The sequence below is a fragment of the Sus scrofa genome, chromosome 2 (genome assembly GCF_054392235.1).
Source record: "Sus scrofa isolate SSC_HxYL_T2T_F1_AM1 chromosome 2, Sscrofa_HxYL_maternal_Yorkshire_Landrace_v2.0, whole genome shotgun sequence".
Lineage (NCBI taxonomy): Eukaryota > Metazoa > Chordata > Mammalia > Artiodactyla > Suidae > Sus > Sus scrofa.
Window position 1 is genome coordinate 71,769,148 of NC_139384.1, and position 7,314 is coordinate 71,776,461.

Here is a 7,314-nt window from a genome sequence, read left to right on the forward strand (position 1 = left end):
TTGATATGTATAGACTTCGGAGGCCATTGATTGGACAAAGCTCAGAACAAGGACTGGAGTGTGCACAGAAGACAACAGAAAAATGATCAAAACCCAAAAATAACAAGTAAGAAAAATGCCACCTATAAAAAGGGAAAAAGAACCTTGCTTCCTTTGTTTTCAGACCCTGTAAAACCAATTAGTCATATGAACGTGAAATAAGCTCAAGAAAAACAGGTTTTGCTGCCTAATCATAAAAATGGCCAATGTTCAATTCATATTCATCATGATTTATACACATCCTTTTGTGAAGTGTGGGTTTATGTCCTTGGCTCATTTTTCTTGAGCCATACAATCCGTAAATATTTCAGACCATAAGATATTGCTAATTTAACTTTGGTTATATTTATTTTTTAATTATTTCTCCTGGGCATCAAGGGGGTATAACAGCACCTGAAATGTCACAAGAACCAAAGAAGCTTTCCTTTGCTATTATCTCTCAAAGCCACTTGAGTTTATTAGATTTTTATTCCTTTCCATGTCCATTTTCTCTGTCTCTGTCTCTCACTGTGTGTCTATCTCTCTGTCTCTCTCCCTTATCTCTCTCTCTCTTCTCTGGCTTTCTCTGTATCTCTATCTCTCTCTTTCTCTGTCACTGTCTCTCTCTTTCTCTCTCTCAATGCATATATATATATATATATATATATATATAGAGAGAGAGAGAGAGAGAGAGAGAATATATACAGGTATATCGGTTCACTAAAAAAATTTTTTATGTATCTTTAATACAAGGATTGAAATGACCATACTAAAATCAAGCACCAAGTTTATTGGTACCTGGGAAGATTAAACACTGGAATTTCTGGATGCCATTTACATATAATCTGATCTGAACAACTTGAGTTATATCAACCTCTAACTCATTTAGGGTAGTTGAGGGTGAAAATACATGGAAATAACACAGCATAGGAAGCCAGGGTGTACTATGTGTGTGTTCTGCATTGTGAAGTGCGAGAAGTCAGAGTCTTATATAGAGAGGCCAGAACTCATTCCACAGAATGTACTAGAGAAGAGTTTCATTTCAACCTATAGGACACCCTTGTGAAAATTTCATAAAGTGTTGGAAAATTTGTAACTTGGATGAAGGACTCCTTGTGATTTGAAGTTTAGCAGCAGGAGGGAGGCAACCTTGTCCAGCAACACTCTCTGACAGCCTCTCTCCTCACTCTCCCGCCTGCCCATTTCCCTTGCACATTGGCTCCCTTGATTGATTGATTGATTTTGTCTTTCTGTCTTTTCTAATCTGTATCCGCAGCATATGGAGGTTCCTAGCACAGCTCAAGGCAACGCCAGCTCCGAGCTGCGTCTGCGACCTATACCACAGCTCACGGCAACACTGGATCCTTAACCCACTGAGCAAGGCCAGGGATCGAACCCACAACCTCATGGTGCCTGGTTGGATTCGTTTCCACTGCATAACGACAGAAACTCCAACCTTCAGTTTTAATGCTAGCTCCAAGCATTCAAGAACTTCAATCGTTTGGTTCATCTTTGTATTTTAACTGAGTATGTGCATATATGTGAACTTGCACAAAAATAAATTTAGAAAAATGAAGTTAGGAATAAAAACACTCACAAAAAGAATGAAACCATATTAAGCAGTATGGTTTCAAAGCAAATGTGGACAGACTTGAATGTAGCATTGAAGACTAACTGTCAAGAAATGTAATAGCAAAAATTTGTGACATCAATATAGATTAATTAAATTGGCAATGACCGAAATGTAAATCATTTGCTATATAAGGTTCCTAGAATGCTCTGGCATGCAGGACTTGCTTAGTTATTGTTACTGAAAGAATTAGAACTTTGGACTTATTATATATAAACATTTTCTATATGGGAAAGTCATATTTCAATTTATTTGGAAAGGTTGAGTTGTGATAAAATATCATAAATGTCTATCTATCACCTCCCTTATACATCTTATAAAAATGAAAGAATATTACTTCAGTGTAAAAGTAACCAACACATTTTAGATAAACACTGACCTTTAAATATATAAAATCACTGGGTGCGCAGAACCACCTTTAATAAAGTAAGAAACTCAGAAGCGATAGATGTGAATAACTAAGTAAAGTTAAAAAATTTATAGGCCAAAAATATGCCTCACGGGTTAATTTAAAAGTAGTAATTTAAAAATAGTAATTTTAAAGAATTATTTGAAAGGCTTAAAACTGTAGAAAAATGGGCATATATGATATGAGCATATAATCATTATAGGCACATCTAAATGGTGATCAAATATATAAATATTTGCTCTAACTCAGTATGTACTTTAAAAATCAACAGGCAATCTCTCTCATACTATGGCCTTGGAAGAAAAACGTAATGATCTGTCAAATGTGGGCCGAGAACTTTGGAACTAGTAGCAAAGGAGATGCTGATTTTTTCTGGCAAAGATGTGAGATGTTACACCATTTTAGGGAACAATCTGATGACAGCTATAGGATTCAAAATACAGATTCTTTAACTCAGGGTTCTTCAGTGTTGGGATGATGGACATCCTGGGCCAGATTATTGACTGTGGTGGAATCTGTTCTGTATATTTTAGGGAGTTTAGAGCACTCTGACTGCCACTGAGTCCTCCATGTGTCACAGCCCCAACCCCCCTGGGTACATTGAACAATGAACCCAGGGGACAAAATCATTCACGTTTAGAACCACAGTTTGAACTTCACCATCTTAGTACATTTTTGTGGCATCAAAATAATAGCAACTTAAAAAAAATAATAGCAACTTAATGATAAAGGATATGAGAGACCATTAAAGTGAGAGTGGCATAGGTACATCATACACCCTTATACAACCATAACAATAATGAGTCTTCATTACATTAATGATCAGAGGCAATTCTATGGGGAATTACGAGTAAGAAGGAAGATGGGACAAAAAGTAACATGCCTCCTCTAAAACCTAAAGAGCATTTACAACGTGCACCAGAACCTATTTATACATTAGTACAAAAGTGTATGAGTATGTATGCACACATAATATAGAACAAGAAGTTTAAAAAGAAACTAAGATGGACAAGGAGTTTGGGGTTAGTAGACACAAACTATTACATTTAGAATGGATTAGTAATGGGGTCCTACTGTACAGCACAGGGAACAGTGTCGAGTCTCTTGGGTTATAACATGATGGAAGATAGTATGAAGAAAAATATTGTATGTGTAAGTATGGTTGGGTCACGTTATAGCAGAAGTTGAAGGGACATTGTAAATCAACTATACTTTAATAAAAAATTAAAAAAGAAGCAGATTAAAAAATTAACTAAGAACTAAGAAAGTAAAAAACCCCAGTGAGATTGAAATTAGGTTAAGTAGAGTGGTATTGAAAAAACTGTTCCTAATAAAATGGAATGAAAATCTATAAGAAAGGTACATAGAGACATAAATACAAAATTGACACCACAAACATAAATAATATAAAATTAAATTGCCAACGACTTGGAAATACAAGAATATACCAGAATGGCTTTTAAAACATAGGGAGAAAGCAGGCTCTCAGTTATAATTTCATCTTATATGAAGATTTGTGGATTTCAGTGTGCTTAAGGAAGACACAGGTGATGGTGTGTCAAATGGCAAGAAAGGTGCTTTCTAAATGCTGGCCCAATATGATGTAACTTTTGGATATAGAGCTAAGAAGAAAAGGTGAAGCAAGAAAAAAAAAAAAAAAAGAAAACATGAAGGAAGAACTGAGATACTGAAAACTTGTTGGAAACTTACAAAAGGTGATGTGTTATCAGTAAATTTGAAGAACTTTCAAGATCCTTTTTGTTTAAAACAAGAATTTACAAGTGAAGAATATTAAAATGTCATCTCAATTCATTAAGAAAAAATAGAAAAACAATGGACAGCACATACTATGACTGGTAGATGTGACTACAAAAACTTACATATACTCAAGAATTTCTCTCAAAAACATCTATACTTACATAAAATAACTATGATCAAACAGCTAGTTAAGGAAAAAGAACTCCAATTCTTTGTTGGAAAGATTTACTCAAAAATAGGAAGAGAAGTTCTCCAATCCTCTTGTACAAAAGCAGAAAACTCATGCAGGGAATTTGAGATAAAATAAATGGCCAACAAATCCACATACATATTTGGCCTCAAAAGTGAGGCAATAATTGCTAAGGAAGCTCATTACCACTCCTCTTTACATCTTACTTTTTTTTTCTCCCCCCCCCAAAGATACTGTGAAGTCTATGTCTCTGGCAACTGCTGTTGCAAGGCTCTATCTGCAAGCATTCCTTGGTGTGCATCTTTTTAATCAATATTGAAACATGGTCAAATATGCTCAGTCATAAAACTTAGAAAGAAATGACCTCAGTGTATTTTATATTCCTCCATCGCTAATATGCTATTTCTCTACTCAAGCTAAATACGATCTTGGGCACATGTTCTAGTTTTTTGGAAGCACTGAATGCTTCTCATCCCTCTTCCAGTTGGATTTCTATTCCTACCATTTAATTCGCATCACTGGATACTGCCTTAATGAGTTCAATGCTTGCTTCTCTATTTAGTCTTGCAAAAATATATTGTTATTTAATCACGGAAGCAAACAACCAGAGTGGTCTCTGGGCTCTGAGTTAGGCTGAATTGGTTCTCAGGTGACCTCATGTTAACATGGTTGGATTTTATGTTACCTGACTTATTTCTGCAGTGTCTTTTTGGCTCTTGGACTCACCTGGTTCAGAACTCTGAGAGGAAAGTCTCAGTGTGGAAGTCTGAATCTCTTCCTAGATTGTTGATAATGGAGCCTGAAGTTCTGTCCCCAGACAAGACAGCAGGAAGGTCAAGCACTGATCTTTTACTCACAATTAGAAATCCAAAGGCAACAACTTGTCTTGTCCATGATCAGGTTGTATAAGCTCAGGGACTGCAGCAGAGGAAATAGTTTTAGGTTTCTGTGTCTCCTCATTAGGTACATTTCCCTCATGTTACAGTGTCCTATAAGCACATGATTTCCCTATGGACTTGGTCTGGACAGAAAGGATTTTTTTTTCTTTATCTCTGTTCCTAGGATACCGATCATAAGCCAGATGAATTCAGCTTTTACTGATCCTTCTTCTTTAACTCTCTTGCCTCCAGAGGACTAAATTACAAGCATCTTATCCCAACCCTGAATTTAAATTTTCTCCAACATATGAGTCTGAGGCAACTGTATTGCCCAGGTCCCTTGGATCTAAAGTATTAACTTGTGGTGGGTACACAGACCTCGATACCCTTAGAAAATTATTATTCTCCTCTTACAAGAAGGACAACTTTATTCCTTTGTAATAAAACATTGAGCAGTGCACTCTTTGGCTCCCTGTCATGTTTGTTGAAAACATTAGGTACTTCATACATATATCTGAAGTTGAGTGCTGTCATTTTGCCTCTCACTATAAAATGTTTATAAGTTATGAGACAGATTTAGATATTTTTTGAGTACCATAACCTACCTTAGCACATTCCAGAGATTATCTGATTTAATATTTAAAGAAGTTCAATCTTTGAGGTCCTGCAATTATAACTCCATTATCCTTTTCAGGAATGAAGATCAGAAGACTTCAATGTTGTGCCGAAAATTACAAACTGATTTTTGAATGGAGTCTTGATTAGAATTCTGTGAGGATGATTTCAGTTCTCAGTTTCTGATCTGTGGTTCTCAACCAGTACTGGTTTTGCTCTATGCAATTAATATTTTCCACACAGTAGAGGTTTTAGTCTCTGCAAAACAACTCAAGGATATGGTTCAGGAATTATCTATGGCACTTGAGGAGGAACTAAAAGTCCCTGACTTTGTTTTATGGATAAATTATTTTTTCTTGTTGCTTTGTTTCTGGATTTTCACACTTCTCTGATTCAATTTGCTCTTTGGATTTTTAAAAAATATGCCGTATTTTAGATTCCACATGTAAGTGACATCATATGGTATCAGTCCCTCTCTTTCTTTTTTAAATTTTTTAAAGTATTAGTTGATTTATAGTGTTGAGTCAATTTCTGCTTACAGAACAGTGACCCAGTCACACACATATGTATATACATTCTTCTTATATTATCTTCCACTATGGTCCATCCCAAGAGTCTGGACAATGTTCCCTGTGATATACAGTAGGACCTCATTAACTTTTCCAGTCTAAATGTAACAGTTTGCATTTACAAACCCCATACTTCCCATCCATCCCACTTTTCCCCTCCTTCATCTGGGAAACCATAAATATGCTGTCCATGTCTATGAGTCTGTTTCTGTTTTGTAGATATGTTCATTTGTGGTGTATTTTAGATTCCAGATGTAAGTGATATCATTTGGTATTTTTGTTTCCTTTTCTGACTTACTTCGCTTAGTATGAGAATTTCTAGTTGAATCCATGTTGCAGCAAATAGCATTATTCCATTCTTTTTTATGGCTGAGTAGTATTCCATTCTATACATGCACCACATCTTAATTTGCTTGTCTGTCCATGGACATTTGGATTGTTTTTATGTCCTGGTTATTGCGAGTAGTGCTGCAATTAACACAGGGGTATTTGTATCCTTGCTGGCCTAGCAGTTAAGGATCTGGTGTTACCACTACTGTGGCTCTGATCACTGCTGATGTGTGGGCTCAATCCATGGCCTAGGAACATCTATATGCCCTGGGCTGCGCCAAAAAAAAAAAAAAAGAAGATCAAACTCCTGGTTACCCAAGGTGAGAAGGTAGGGTGGAGGGTCTAATTCAATATATGATTAATAGATCAAAACACTATAAGTAATAACAGGCAACAAAAGTATATTGAATAGGACATGGAATTATAACCATTAGAGTATAAAAACTATGAAGGAACAATTGTGTAAAAAATGCCAATCATTATGCTGTATACTTGAAGCTAATATAAATATAACCTCATAAATCAATTATAATTTAATAATTAGTTTAAAAGGATGAAATCTTGCATTTGCAGCTAAGTGGATGTGGGTGTATTATGCTAAGTGAAATGAATCAATTAGAAAATGCAAATACCATGTGATTTACTCATATAATATATAGAATAGAATAAAAACAAACACAATAAATGAACAAAGGAAGCCAAAGAAAATCAATCATGTAGATGCAGAGAACTGAGTTAGCTACCAAAGGGAAGGAAAGGAGGGGAGGATGAAATTGGTAAAGGGGATTAACTATATGGTGACTGGGGGAGGAGGACAAGATGGCGGAGGAGTAGGGGGACACGCTCGCCCTCTCCCACAAACACAACAAAAAAAAGCACATCTACAGAATAAATGACTCGCACAGAACAGCAACCAA